The sequence below is a fragment of the Rhea pennata genome, chromosome 1 (genome assembly GCF_028389875.1).
Source record: "Rhea pennata isolate bPtePen1 chromosome 1, bPtePen1.pri, whole genome shotgun sequence".
Lineage (NCBI taxonomy): Eukaryota > Metazoa > Chordata > Aves > Rheiformes > Rheidae > Rhea > Rhea pennata.
Window position 1 is genome coordinate 209,263,841 of NC_084663.1, and position 16,375 is coordinate 209,280,215.

Below are 16,375 nucleotides of genomic sequence, written 5' to 3' on the forward strand. Positions count from 1 at the left end.
CACTATAAATGTAAATGCAAAAAGAACAGAAAATAATTCTTGCATGTATGCATAAACAGTAGAACACCTCTCCCACTCTGCTGCCATGCTTTTATGAACAGCATAAGTATATTCTGAAATCATTGCTCTACCACCAAAAAAGGGTACATTCTCTCAAGCAACTATTTATATACAGTCTTAGGTACGTTCAGCAGCCGAGAAAATTGAAGGAAGCGCTCATTAAGCAATAAAACCTCCTTTTATGACTTCTATTATCAACATTAGCAGCTTTACTGAACTATTTATTCAGAAAAGTAGGAAGCAATAAAAAGTCACAATTCATCCCACTTAAAAGAAAAAAAAATACATTGTTAATTCTAGGAATAATGACAAAGCAATGGGGTGATAATTGTCTCCACCCACTGAAAACGTTAGATCGGGAAGCATAAACCTCGCCAGATATCTGGGGTTTATTCTAATAAGAAATGCATTTTAACTGTTTGCATGTGTTTGTGGATCTATCCAAAACCTACAAGACAGAAATGGCCAGGCTACAAGCCATTTTACTACTGCTCCATCATGCAGTCATCTGTCATATACTGTCAATAGCAGGTTTAATAGGTCTGTACCAATAGCCATGGATTTTATTATCACTAATATCTTACTGTAACCATAATGAAGCCTGTATTTTACAGAAGTATTACAAGCAGAGCCGCTTTAGAAGAAGAATTGGGGTTCCCAGCTGTGGTCTGCTCACAGGAGTAATACGTACTTTAGCTTGCTCACTGAAGTGCTACATTACAAGGACAGCAAGATGCATGCAATTGAGCAGCAATATTATCGCAGACAGGAGATAATCAGTTAAGAGTAAATTTTACAAGGGGATTCTTGTTGCAAAAGACTGAGTGGCTTTTTATAAACCGAGCGACTATACACTACTATATATTACATTTAATTCTTGTGTCTGGGGGAGGAGAATTAGTCTTACCACAAACAGACACACGGGCATGAGCATAAAACAAGTACAGAGTTAAATCCTACTATTCTTATGATATGGCTCCACAACATTGAAGCGAGCGGCAATTGATGCCCAGCACCGAAACAGATGGTCGCTTCAAACACCTTGCCAATGGTTTGCAAGCACTGAGTAGCATCGGTATTTTGACCGTCAGCCTCCTCTTTCATTTCCAACATTGCTGTTTTACTTAAGCATGACATGTGAAGAAGCACAGCGTAGCTTTCGACAGGGCATTAATCTTCCCTTGTTAAGGGATAACTCCTCACAGCGCCCAAGCAGGGTGTCAGCCTCCCCCACGCACACACCTGCAGGGAAGATAGATGTTAGCAGTAAACTGCGTTTTTCTCCCACTTCTGTCTGAATATATACACACAGCGGTCATAAAACACGCAGGTAGTGCATTATGGACAAGGCCATTTAAAATACAAATGTTACCTTTCCTTACAAGAGTAGGAAGACAGACTAAAAGATTAGTCTTTCAGGGCTTGCAGAACTCCTTAGCTTCCAGTGAAATGGCGAGGAGACAAAATAAGTTAAAATCGAAATCCTAAAGACTTAAAACAATCGCTTCGCTCCAAGGTTTATACGTTACCACTAGGCACTGCTGCAGATACAGGAACCAAGGTGATGATGTGCAATGAAGTCGGCTGACTCTTTTTTAGTGGTAGGCCACAACAGGTATTGATTTGGCTGACTGTATAAGCAATCATTTCTCATCCGCAACACATGTAATTATTCTACACATTTGCATGATGCCAAGACATGGTATTTACTGAGCAGAACATGAGGAAAAATAGGAATCTTAATTTCTGCCACTTTGTCTGGAAGACACAAGTTTTAGGCCTGCAGACCACACAAAATTTAAAGTAGGTGGGAGTCCTAAGGTCTTGTAATGACTTGATTTTTCATTTTTATAAACAGAGGTCTTGTTGGACAACCCTTCATCCCCCTTTTGTACCGGGCAATGCTCTTAGTGGGAATCAACATATATTCTTACAAAAAAAAAAAGTTTACTCCTTCAGCACCACGAAAAACCCTTCTGAATTCTCTCCTGGTGAGGGCAAAAACCTCTCTGCAGCAGTCATGACACAGATGAAAGATTAGTTTCTACTTACAGTATTTTCTGCCAATTACAACATTTCATAGCAGAATCAATTTTTCACAATCAAAAAATAAAAATTCTATCACTGAGGTCTGAATTTTAAAGACAGGGAAAACTGGGTTACTTCAAAGCTAAATGCTTCTTTGGAGCATGTAAGTCATTGGCAGGAACAGTGCCCAATAATTCTGAGGACAGTCATGTATCCTGACAAAGAAATACTGCAGAGAAGAGAAGAAAAGCAGGAAAGGGAGGAATATGGGATAAAAACTGAAAAAAAAAAAAAAAAAAAAGGAGTAAAAATGAAATGATGTATATTAAGGATGGCAGAGGTCTATGCTCTTCTCTTCCAATTTCATTTTTTTCTAGGTTATCTAACTTTCTTAGTAATTCTTGTGCCAAATTTTTTCCCTTCAGAAATTATCCTTTCAGAAACTCAGCTGTGATGTTATGAGTTTGCTCCAGGTCCAGCTTTTCTCCTTAAACTGTAAGTAGCACACGCAGACATCTCTGCTGCCTGTTCTGATGTCTAGCAGAAGTGCCTTCTGCCAGAGGGCAGCAAGAGGTTGACACGTGAGGGCACAGCCCTGCGGAGAGCTGACGAAACAGAACACGAGTATGTCCCACGTGGCTCTCCTTGGAGTGTGGAGCCCCAAAATGTTGTGTAGCTGCCCTCTGCCATGCAATAATCACTGCTATTTTTCTAAAAGTTCCTCTGTCGCTTGCTGTGCTAGAGGCACGTAGCCTGCTGCATGCGGTGCATCGAGTCAAGAGGAGAGAGGACGAGGTGCTCTATGTAACTACATGAGATGCAGCTTTACCTGTGGAAGTAGGTGAAGCAGGAGACAAATGAGTTAAGTTTTAAACACGCGAGACTAGGCACATCCCTGCACACATCCCTGCACAGGGGGATGGATGCTCCAGCACACAGGTCCAGGACAACGCAGTGCAATGGCACGCGAGACAAACTTTTCAACTTAGCCAGTTCTTTTTCCTCCTTTATTTGTTACACTTTGGAACGGAGACAGACTTAATTATGGTACTTAATTTTGATTTTAGAAATTGATTTTCCACTCCAGTTTCTGCTGGTGCAGAGGAAACTCCAGTGAGTCACTCGATTAATATTACAACCATCAGCAGCCTTAAAGTAAACAACAACAAAAATACCCTTGAAAAAACGCCACTTTGTTCTTGTCTTTGTCCCCAGTTCAGCACAAATTATTTCCAGCTTACACCTTTCTGATAAAAAAAAAAAAAAATACGTTTCTTCCTGCTATATTAAGAAATCAAAGCCAAAATGGTGTATAAAATCCTCAGATGTGCCATTATGCTGCTCACATTCTTGTATCAATCAAAGCGCAGAGTCTATAGCAAAGTTACGTATATGCATGGCAAATACTCCTGCAGGAAATAACATAAACAACAAAATTTATCCCCAGGGAGGGCAAAAAGAAAGAATAAACCACACATTGCAAGCAGTGTTTATGTATGTCACTAGTGCACTTTGCAAGGGACTTGCCAAATATAATCCTGAACAAAACTGAGTCACGTGGAAACTATTAAATTGCCGCGCTGTGTACATTCCTCCCACCCGTAGTACTTAAGTACCTTTGTTTTCTTTGTGCTTACGAATACCTCTGTGAGATGGTCGAACACTTATCCCTCCCTTATCCTCCTTTAAAAAATGGAGAAGATAAGAACAAAGAAGTAACCTGGCAATGGCTGCCCAGAAATTAGAGGATCTGGAAGCCCCAAATCTCCATTTCTCGCAGTGACCGCCTGGCCCGCGGTCTGCCAGGGGCCCTCCCCAAGCCAAGTAGAAGCCACATCGTTAGGTTAACCCTACTGCTTAGCCCAAAATAATAAACTCTCTGAAGCATCTTAATACAGTGGGCTGACCATGCTCAATGCTGCACCAGCCATGGTTTTCTGACACTTTGGAGCAAAAGGGGAGCATTAGAGAGGCAGCAGTCTCCATTTACCCATCCACAGATACCTCAGAGATATATTCTTATATATCATAGATATATATCAACTTTCAGAGCAACAGCAACTGGGACAGCCTTTAACGAGCTGTTCATCTCATTACTAATCACACTCACAAACACAAATGGTTGCAGGTACGAGCATGGGAGTATATCATCCTATCACGAATGTTACTTTATTCTTGGCTGGTTACAAGCTACTTTCTCTTTCAAAACCCTCCTTAAATCTCACTTTCACTTTATCAGCCCCGGGAGTGAAATTAAAAAGTCGGTTTAAGCAGAATCACTGCAAGTTATAACCGCTGTATCAACGAAACGCGCAGCCTCCTCTGACCCAGCAACATTTAACAGCTTCAGGTCAATCTGCCTAGCCCTTGTTCTTACATCGAGCTCTCCAAAAAGCTCTTAAGCACAATAAGCAAGTTTTCATTGGAATATGAAACATGAAAAACTTATTTATTTGTTTATTAGGAGACCTAAAAGTGACTAGCTCAAACAGGACAGGGATAAGGAGAGCTATGAGCTAACCTCAGCCTCCTGCATCCTTGCGAATAGATGAGTGTATACATGCTTGGGTTCAGTCAGCTCAGCCCGTTTCTGAGCGTTGCACAGCCTGCAAACTGCATGGTGGGATTCTCACTTAGGGATATATATATGTTTATGCTGTAAGTCCCTCGGGGATAGATCCTACAGTTCAATATAGCTTGGGAAGTCAAAAATCATTTCAGAGATAAATAATTGTAAAGGCCATTGCTGCATTGCTTAGGTGCTGAGCATGGGCTGAAAAAGCAATCTCACGAAACTGCAAAAAGAAAGAAATAGGGAGGAAAAGCTTCTTCTTAGTCACTCTAAATACAAAATAATCTACTACTAAGTATGATAGGTAGACAACAGTAAAAGTATTCATCAAGGCCTGGCTAAAACTCTTGCTTCCCATGAGCACAGAGAAGAAATAAGTCTGCTTCTGCAGCTGCTTCACCCCCTCTCTGTCCCCCAAGCAATGCACAGCGAGAATAGCCCAAATCCTTACTGCCGAGATGCCAGGATTCCTCCCTTAATTCTGCCACCGCTTTTCTACATGAGCTTGATTATTCTCTGCCTGCCAGCTGCTCACTCTTGAAATGAAAAGAATAATGCTCTACCGCACTGGGACATGCTAAAGATAAAAGTATTAATGAATTTAAAGTAATGAGATAGAAAGCATTGCAGAAAAAAAGAGACCATCTACCTCCACACTGGTTTATACAGAACCTAACACACTTCTCCTGAAAGACGTGTGCGAGTCCATCACAAAGCTGATTACGCAAATGGTTCATTGTAATGTGAAACCAGAAAAGGTCCATATTCTCAATAAAGGGAAGTATTACTGCAGCTTTCTTGGAAATACAGAAAAGAACTGAAGAGAAATATGAGCTCAAAGAAAAGAAAACATTCCTGTTTTACTTATGAGAAGGCCTTCAGAAGAAAAAAAATATATAACAAACACTAAAATATGAACTGTAAATTTACTTGCTTCAAACATAATCTAAATTAATTAATCACATGCTAACAAAGGATAGGAGAATATTTTAGTGCCTTTTTTTCTAATCATTACTGTTCACACGTGACCCCATGACATGTGGTTGCTGCAGACAGTCTGTTTTACTCACGTTCCTTGGGACAAGTATGAGAAACACAGTTGTGGAGGGAAGTTTTTCATTGCTGTGGATTTGGGCGTTTTGAAATCAGAGGAAGATTTGAGGCAGCATATGGCTGGTGGGACATACTTTGAAAACATATGGCTAGAACTGATCCAAAAAAAAAAAATCCAGAAAATTTGTTTTTAGCTTTTTAGGACAACAATGAAAAATAGTATCTTTTCAAACACTTTAAAGTTTTTAAATTTAATCTGAGCGTTTCAAGAAAACAAGAACTTTCTGAGTTCTCTAACTAGTAGAAAATTGAGAAAGTGTTCCCTGAAATTGTCAAAATATTTGTCATTCTTTTTAATCAAAAATCAGAACATTTCAGCCAGCTCTAGAGCTGTCAATACTGGCTGCCTAAATTACATTTACATTTAACTTTCCATTGGGAGCTCAGTCAAGAGATATTTTAAAAATTTCTGTTCTGCACATCTCACTGGAAATACTTACTTTCGATTCATACATCTCACGGTTGCAAAGATTCTCCCACACCCCTTGGCAAATCATTTTTTGCCAACCCAGGCACATCAGTTGTCTTCTCACATGTCACCCAGACTTCATGAAGGTGCAAGAATGAACTCACCTGAACTTTTAGAAAAGCATCATAAGTAGGAAGAGGAAAGTATCACAGAAGCAAGCAATAAGCTGCTTTGCCTTTTCCTTGCATACTGGTAAGCAACAATTTCATGCCTAGACTTTGCAGAAGCAGAACGAAGACAAACAAGCAACACTCACCACAGCTAACCACATACAAAATTTAATACCCCTCACTTCTTATGATTCATTTTTCCCTCCACGGAGTGATGCACCAGAACAAGCAGTTCCAAATATCGCAGTTATTTGTTATTCCCCTACTCTGCATGGCTCCTGCTGAGCCTGCTAGGTAGTGAACTGAACCAAAGTGATTCTTCCTTCAAGCTCGGAGAATTAAATAATGAGCAATATGGCAAAATCACATTCCCAGAGATGGAGATCTCTGATCTTACTCAAGAGAAACTAATATTTTTCTCCACTTTCCATGTCAACATTCAAAGTCTTAAAGGGTTTAGAGAAGGTAAAAGTAATGAAAGGCTCCAGCGTTTAACGATTGCATTATCCTAACAGGTTTGGTCTTCTAGATACTGCTGGTTATCAGAGACCACCAGTCTTTAATAATATCAGTTGATTTGTGTTATGGTGGAGGCCAAGTTCTGGTCCAGATCAGACCCTTCTTGTGGACAGTACTGTGTCAAACGGGTAGTAAGGGAGAGTGGTAATAAGGAAGAGTGCTTTCAGTCATCTGCAGCTGCCTGCGCACCTTGTGCTAACCTGCGAAACATCTGTCCCTGAAGAATCATGCCCAACTGCCAGAACTGCTCTGTTAAAATGCCCGCTGACACGTCTACTTGCTTTCCAGCTTCCACTTTCAGGTACATACTAGCCATTTATGCACTTGCAGATCTTTACAAAACAGTGGATTGAGTAATAGAATCATGGAAAAGTCCTACTGCATCTGCCCATAGTAATGGCGTAGGGAGAGACATCAAGGTGAGACAGTAGATTGCATTACTCAAATATTTATCTGGGTAATCTGTTCTGATTTAGAGATGAGATAAGCAGACAGAATAATCTTCCAGTCTCAAATGGTCTCAGTCTGAAGAAGACTAAAGCAACATACCTTTTGATTATCTCACCTATTATAAACAATAAATTGTCATTAAAGCTCGACATAACCTGACAGCATAAATGCCTATGAATGGCATAAATGCAATATGAACGTGTTATCACAGTAGAGTTCAAGGAAACAGTTCAAAAGCAAAATGTGACTATTTCTACCAACGGGATTCCTATCAGAGCAAGTATATGAAAGAAGCAACCAATCTTTCGGCTTTTAGCACATGCACAATGTACATCACAAACAAGTATTTACTTAAGCAGAAATGGTCCAAAATTGCAAGAAGATTGATAATCACTTGAAAGTCCCAGATAACAAAATGAGTTACAAACTATATGCAAAGTTCTGTCTTTCAGAAGGCAAGGTAATTTCCCACAGTACTTTCCCATGCGTAGTGTAAAGGAGACTGTTAGAGCTGATATATTGCAATCTGATTTACAGTAACATTTAAATATTTGGTCTGTTTGGTTTATGTGCACTGATAAGCTCTAATCAGAGCAACTATAGAGTCTTAAAATGTTATGGAATATCATTTTTAATACTTGCATTTCCTTCTTGTGAAAGGTTTTTAAATCAGGATTGCAAGTAAAATATGACTCTGAGGGACCATCATGACATATAACATTGTTTAAATTCAGTATGTTCTTAGCAGGTCTTTTATTACTGTAAGAGTTGCAATTGATTGACGTTAGGCACCAAGATTTCCCCAGTAATAATTTCATGAAGCAAAGTTGTACATAGGACAACAAATATAGCATTAATGGTTTTTAGAATATTTCCCACATGCTTACACACACAAAAACGTTCTCTAACATACCTGAAAATTAAATTCCCTTCCTTCACTGATTTACATGGGGGTTTTGCCTAATGAACGACACAGTTTATCACTCAGTCTACTCAGATTTTAGCTTCCTCAGGTAGAGCCTCTGCTCTTCTGCTTTAGCATCTTTCAGAGTTTTAGGCCCTATAGGATAATTTATAAGAGCTTGCACAGTCACGTGGAACAGGGAGCCTATTTCCCTGTTCCAGACAGTTCTGAAAAGCAGTGGTAAAACTCCAAAGGGTGCCTAGATGATTTTAAACATTTAAAATATATCTGGTCAACATCAGCCAAATAATTTACAAATAATTCTTCTGATTGGAAGGAAGATCGAATTATAGGCTGCTTTTAAATTACATAAGCAAAAGTTCCATGCCTATGATCTATGTAACCACATTTGTTTAAACAACAGACAGCTTAACATATTTCAGGACACTACAAAAGCCAATTTTTTTTCAATGAATTAGGTTTCTGAGTACACACGAAGCTACTTTAGCAGTGCTGCACAGGCTGGGATCATAAAAATTGACAACTAGAAATGCCCTGAGTTAATTTATAAATAAATATTCATTGTGGCCCTTAACTGTGATGAAATTTATTGGAAGTTATGCAAGAACTAGAGAGTTTTCTTTTACTCAGTAGTCTGTATAGACCACAACATTGAATAATCCAAACTATGAAGATTTTTTTTATATAAACTTACATATTTTACATAAATTGTGATTAAACAATTTGCCATTCCTGTTTTCTGATATATCACATTAGTATTATTTTTAAAAATCCACATTTTAATCCAAAATGTGTCTAGACAGACAAAGTAGATTCTTTCTTGCTTTTCTTAATGTGAACTGGAGCATTATAACTACTAGGTTTGAGAAGTAAAAATTCAGTAATGCATATAACTCTAATTAGACTGCAACTGAGCAGAACTGATCAGCTGGCTTGCTTAACAGCTGGTCTAAATCTCTTAGGGAGGAGCATATTTTTACAAAACCTTTTATGAGGCCACACACTGAGAGCACACAAGTTTATTACAGAAGCAGACAGGTTGATTAATAAAGACTAAATTTGCTTTGGGAATCAGAAAAAGAAGTGGTTTCTCTGTCCGAGACACTTAGGCAATTTGTTGATTTATACTTATTTACATGTATGTAATATAGTGACTAAAAATGCCCTATTAAATAAATAGCCTCATGCAGAAAGAGCCCAGATCTTTTATCAACTTCTCAAATGCTTATGTTGGACAACATTCAGAAATGAATGCAGCCATCCTCAGACAAGAAGATTTGAAGAAAACGAAGATAAAGCAGCTGAGCCAAAATATAGCAGCAATCTGTCTCCAAGACATTTACAGACAGTCTGGCAAGAAAACTAGGGCAATAGGAGTGGAAAGAGAGAGGGGCAAAAACTGGGGTGTGCCAGATAGGCAGTTGTGAGTCGCTTCATTTTCGGAGTTACGGCACAGGAGAGATGCCATGGTCTCTCACACAGCATTGCTGAGGATAACGTTAGTTATGCAAGGTGGCAGCCTGCACAGTAACTTGAATCATTTCCTAACAAGTTCAGAAATACTTGAGGTTTTCCAAGAGGAGCTACTTTCTGGAGGCCACTGGTTCTGCGTGTCGGGCGCAGTGGTGCTGCTTTGTCCTCTTCGAGAACACCAACAACGTGTAAACGAGGACGTCTTGCCTATTTCATAAGTGGCTCAGAAAATCCTTAACACTGAAAACCAAAATGTTTTCTGTATCCATGCAAAAAAAATAAAAATAAAATAAATAAAAAAAAAAAAAATCAGAGCATCTCTAGGAGGGGACCCACGTGAGTTTGCAGCATTTCTCTCTCTGCTTTACCTCCATGTCATTGAAGTCTCATAGGTAGCAATTAGCACAGATCTATGCAGATGGGTTTAGGCGTACTAATGCTCTGCCTGACCCATCCATGCGCACTGAACTTGCTAAGAAAAGTGGGCTTTCCCATCTGAGATTATCTGCCTGAAATTATCAGTGTCCTGCCTTCCTTCCTGCCTTCCTTCCTTTTTTTCCTCTTCATTTATAATCTCTTGGTACAAGTGTGATTTAATGTCACACCTTTCACCTGCTCTCATATACTTTTAATCCTAAATCTGCTCTGTGACCAAGTCTCCTAATCCCTCACAACATCTGGAAGGTTATTTGGCAATTTTTCCCTAACTGCTTTGCCTACACTTCCATCCTATGAGGCTTAATCAATAATATTTTTTTTGCAAAATAGAAATTAGGCAACTTTCAGAAATGCACTGAAAAAAACTACCAAGTTGTTTACTGGAAAAAAATCAATACCACATCCATAATTCATTAAAAAACTGTCATTCTTCAAGCATATTTTAAGCATCTCATTCTACCTCAGAGCTTTTCAGTTTTTGAGCAAACCTTTTATGCCTATGATTCAGGAATCAGAGACACTCTTGCTTCAAAATTTCTTCTCTGTGACATAAAGGATCAGTCACGCAGGAGCAGGTGAGGGGGCATTTCTCTACTTGAATAGAACATTTTTATTACTGAATGCAAAGAATGCATTTTCCTGCTTCCCCTCTCAAAACAAAATGCTGTGAATAAAGTAGAACATGCAAAAATATAAAAATCCAAACACAGCCGGCCCATATTTTTACCTCGGCTAACACAAAAAAGCCAACAACAAAATCAGACAGAAAAACCCAGCCAGAAATAAGTTAAGTTCAAAAGTTATAAATAGATATTAACCTTTCAAAATAATGCTTTGATTATAGAGTACTCTGAGCATAACATGCTTGGTTAACTGCTGAATGACTAGCCTTTGCACACACACATATGTATATATGTATAGGTGTAAATACTTATAAAGATGTAGATAGAGCATTAGGTAGAAAAATAAAATAGTTTTACCAAAATCCAAGCAGTCTGGCAACACTTCCAAACGAAATAATGTCCAGTTTGTATGTTTTACTGACCTCTACCACAGGCACTTTTCTGGGCACTCATACTTTTTCGGAAAGGTCGGTACCTCCTACTCAACACAGCTCTGCTCAAGGACTGTGGTAGAATTGCCATTCACTGATGCTAGTGGGCAAATGGCCACGATCCAAGTGCTTCTACATGTTTTCTGTTGCTGTTGTCTGTTTAGTTTCCAATTTCAAAAGGACACACCAGGACACCCCACTCTTACTTGGCTCAAATTATTCCATCTTTGAGTTCCTTCACAGTCCTCAAACTATCTCTATATTACAGTATTGTAATATAGGTATAGTATAGGTGCAGACCTAAAGCTGTAGCTGAAAAATCATTTTCAGAAAGGTTTGCAACACCAGCCACTATTATAAATTACATAATTTACCCCCTAGACCAAATACTTTTAAGTTCTGTTGCTCCCTGAAAAATCAAATCCTGCTTTCCTTCAAAGCAGTCGACTTCATTCATCCCTGCTAATCCCAACTAGCTGCCTGTTAAGGACCTGATGTGGGCTGCATCTGCCCTAACAAGCCACCAGCACTCACCACCTAAGAGGCGATCACTGCACCGATGTCAGTTGTCACTGCAGAGCTCCTGTGGTTTCTGGAGGGTGATTCGTAACTTCTCACATAACCTTGTTCACAAAACAGGCAACACAAGATGCCCTATTCCTGCTGCTGACTATAGCGGGAGCAGTGATGACAGGCTTGGACTTAGATATCCAACTTTTAGATGTCTAAAAGCAGGTGAGGTAAATCACACCTTGACACAGCATCCTATACTACGGAACAAAAAATGTTCATTTATGCTTTTTCATGAGTCGACAGACAGGAACATGAGGTTAAATTCCATCTGTATAATTCAATGTGATAGCTAAGGCTAACACTCAGACAAACATTTGATTTAATACGATTGGTGGGATCCAAAGACATCTCTGTCTCAGTATGGCTTTTTGACTCACATTTCCACTGGCTTTCTGAAAGGATGAAATCAACATATTTCTTTTCATTTTCCACAGACACATTTGCTCAGTCAAGTGAAGAAAGGCATCAGATCACCTCAGTGCACTGTAAATATATGCAAAAATATTTCTAAATTCTAAGTATACATTCATATTTCCATGCACTCCTGTCTGCATTTTCCTTTTCCAACAACTTCATGTGGAATGCTGCTGGACTTTCCTGTAAATCTTTAGAAGAAGGAGCTTTTCTTACACAGGCACCAGCAACACATCCTTCCCTTATCAGTGATGCAAACCACGTCTTAGAGTTTGTTTCAGATAGTATACTTGATTTCTTAGCCAGAATCTCTGGCTGCAACACTGACTGCATATCTGAAGATACTACCTGACAATACTCAGGGATAGACTCATTTAAAATCAGTCCTTGTTCACAATATTTAGGAATTAGAGTTCTACAAAAACTTGAGGGTTTAACGGTTCACCATTCTTCCTGCCCTTCATTCTGTTCCAGGAGTTTTAAAAGGTGCCCTATCATCCATTTTCCATCAGGAATATATAACCCTTGTAAAGATGAATGTGCTGCCAGACTACTCTACCATCTCCAGATTTCCACTCAGACTACTCTACCATCTCCATCTTTAAAATTTCACGAAGTTTTTCCCCCCCCACTAAGTTGAATAATGTCCATAGTGCTTTCTCATGTATACTGCAAAGAAGTAATTGTAAAATATGCCAATGCCAAAGATATTTAACATTTCCAGTACTAGGATTCATTTCACTCATGGAGTCCGAGTAAGTAGAGTTACTGCGGCGTAGAGATTTCAGACTGCATTTTTCTGCTATATTCAACTTCACAGCATTATGCACTACCTGAAAGGGTATGTTAAGAGTATTTTAGTGGAGCTTATTAGCATTGATTTGTGTTATTTTAATGCCTGACATTTTTCAATAAAAGTATCTACAGAAAGCAATGAAGTAGTTAAGTCAGATGTCACTGCATGTTATCAAGTCACCCCCTGATTTTAGTATTAAAATGCAAACTTGATCTGAAAGGTGAGAAAAGCAGGAATCCATTATGCGTTAGCATTAGAAGTTATGTACTAATTGCAGAAATCAGGGAAAGATTTGACAGGAAAAAGACGTGTCAGTCTGATCAGAATTCTGAGAACAGAATTGAAAGCCAGCACCCAAAATCAAACATTTTTCTCTCATATCGTGATTTCAGTAAAACAGCTCTTAAGTCTTTAAATTATACCTGAAAAACAGAGGCTAGACAGCAAATAGAAAATGGAGAACCTTTAATGAGCTAATCTTTCAGGTCAGCTTCAATAATAATTAAAATTATTTTCTCATTTACCTTCCTTGCTTTAAAGATCAAAATCATGTTTCTGGCTTGCTGATACAATTATTTGTTTGTATGCTTGCCAGACAATGTAGTACATATCCATCTTCGCTACATGCTACATGCCAAAAATTGCTCTGCTTTTGTTAGCTATTTGGAAAGCAATCTGTTAAAGTCCACAGCATGACGCAAAACCATTTTCCTCTCCTTCTAACACCTTTCTTATTGAGAGGGTTTTCTTAAAGAGCAATCTCTCTCCATCAGCACTACGGCCCAGCCAATAGATCTTACAGTCTACAGAAGGTTTTAATTAATGATTTTTTGGGGCTGAGAAGGGGCTTTTATAGGTTGGCTGAACAATGCACAGATGAAAAACTACTTGGTTCTACCTCAGCTAGATATATATTATGATATAATTTGGGTGACCATTACCCAGCTGCCTCTCTGGGCAAACTGAAGAGCTGGACAATTCATCAGTCTGCTAACATTTATATTCCCACGCACATCAGCAAGATTTTAGTATTATAATCCATTACATATCTCCCTTGCTGGTGTAGGTGCAGGAGTCTTTTGATGTTTTCTTTGAGAGATTTATATTTCATGTTGCATTAGAATACATGCACTTTGTAGACTTGACTTCAAAAATCTCTCTCTTGGAAATAACAAAAACGTACAAACTAAGCACTCTGACATTGTCTAACCCCTATCACTGGGACAGATGGGTTTCCATCAAGAATTAGTAATATGACTTTTTCAGCACTTTTCCATCATGTCTGAAACCCTGCTGTTCCATGAAAGCACCTGTGACTTCTTCCAAACAATTTCATTTGCAATGAAAAGATTCCTTATGCACAACAGTCAATATTAGTGATATGACAGAATTGATTGAGCACAGAAAGGGATTCAGGATTCACGGATTTAGCTGCTGATTCAGTTGTGAAATTGTGGTGCACCTCTACGCAAGTCTCTTCTTTGCTCTATACCTTTGTTTCACCATATTGGAAGAAAATGATAATACTAATTTGCTTTATAAAGCAAAGCAAAGCATCACTATTCCTTAAGCTATTTGTAGACATTGCTAAGATCCCCTCTCAGTCTTCCCTTCTCCAGGCTAAACAGGCCCAGGTCTGTTGCCCTCCAGGCTCTCGCAGCCTTTACTCACAATAGAGACACTCCTGTCCTCTAATCATCTTTGTAGCCCTATACTGGACTCTATCCCGTAGCTCCACATCTCTCTGGCCCTGGGGAGCCCAGAACTGGACACAGGACTCGAGATGAGGCCTTATCAGGGCTGAGGAGAGGTGCAGGATCACCTCCCTCCACCTGCTGGCAACAGTCTTCCTGATGCACCCCAGGAGACCATTGGCCTTCTTGGCCACAAGGGCACATTGCTGGCTCAGGGTCAACCTGTCATCCACCAGGTCCTTCTCTGCAGAGCTGCTCTCCACAAGGTCAGCCCCTAGCCTGTGCTGGTGCCTAGGGTTATTTTTCCCCAGGTGCAGGACTCTGCACTTGCCCTTGTTGAACGTCAGGAGGTTCCTCTCTGCCCAGCTCTCCAGCCTGTCCAGGTCTCTCTGAATGGCAGCACAGCCCTCTGGTGTGTCCGCCACTTCTCCCAGCTTGGGATCATCAGCAAACTTGCTGTGGAGGCACTCTGTCCCCTCATCCAGGTCATTGATGAAGAAGTTGAACAAGACTGGACCCAGTACTGAGCCCTGGGGGATGCCGCTAGCCACAGGCCTCCAACTAGACTCTTGCCACTGATGACGACCCTCTGAGCTCTGCCTTTCAGTCAGTTCTCAATCCACCTCACTGTCCACTTATATAATTCACACTTTATGAGCTTACCTATAAGGATGTTATTGGAGACAGTGTTGAAACTGATTTCTCCTTGGTGAATCCACGCTGATTACTCCTGATCACCTTCTTTTCCTCAACTTGCTTAGAGATGGCATCCAGGATGAGCTGTTCCATCACCTTGCCAGGGATCGAGGTAAGGCTGACTGGCCTGTAATTTACTGGGTCCTCCTTTTTGCCCCTTTTGAAGATTGGACATTGGCTTTCTTCCAATCTTCAGGCACTTCTCCTGTTCTCCATGACCTTTCAAAGATGATGAGAGGTGGCCTAGCAATAACATCCACCAGCTCCCTCAGCACTCATGAGTGCATCCCATCAGAGGCTATGGATCTGGAGGTGTCAGCTTTGCCTGAATGATCCCTAACCTGATCCTCCTCAACCAAGGAAAAGTCTTCCTTTCTCTAGACCTTCTTTCTTCTCTCCAGACTCTGGGATTCCTGAGGGGCAGTCTTAGCAGTAAAGACTGAAGCAAAGAAGGCATTCAGTAATTCTGCCTTCCCTGTGTCCTTCATCACAACAGTCTCCATCCCATTCAGGAGCAGGCCCACATTTTCCCTAGTCTTCCTCTTGCTGCTGATGTATTTGAAGAAGCCCTTCCTGTTGTCCTTGACATCCCTTGCCAGATTTCATTCCGGCTGGGCCTTGGCCTTCCTTGTTGCATCTCTACATACTCTGACAACATTTTTATATTCCTCCCAAGTGGCCTGTCCCCTCTTCCACACTCTGTGCACTTTCTTCTTCTGTTGGAGTTTTGCCAGGAGTTCCTTGCTCATCCAGCCAGTCTCCTGCCTCCTTTGCTGGACTTCTTTCTTCTTGGAATGCACTGCTCTTGAGCTTGGAAGAAGTGATACTTGACTGTTAACCAGCTCTCCTGGACCCCCCTTCCTTCTAGGGCCTTAACCCATGGTATTCCTCCAAATAGGTCCCTGAAGAAGCCAAAGTCTGCTCTCCTGAAATTCAGGGTTGTGATCCAACTTATTGCCTTGCTTCCTCCACACAAAATCCTGAACTCCAC

General features: G+C 40.1%; 1 protein-coding gene across 4 annotated transcripts in view; it reads right to left on the reverse strand.

Annotated features, from left to right (window-relative positions):
• The window catches only part of LOC134135676 (disks large homolog 2), a 740,305-nt gene that overhangs the window by 502,813 nt on the left and 221,117 nt on the right, over positions 1–16,375 (reverse strand). The gene's annotated exons all lie outside the window — the stretch shown is intronic.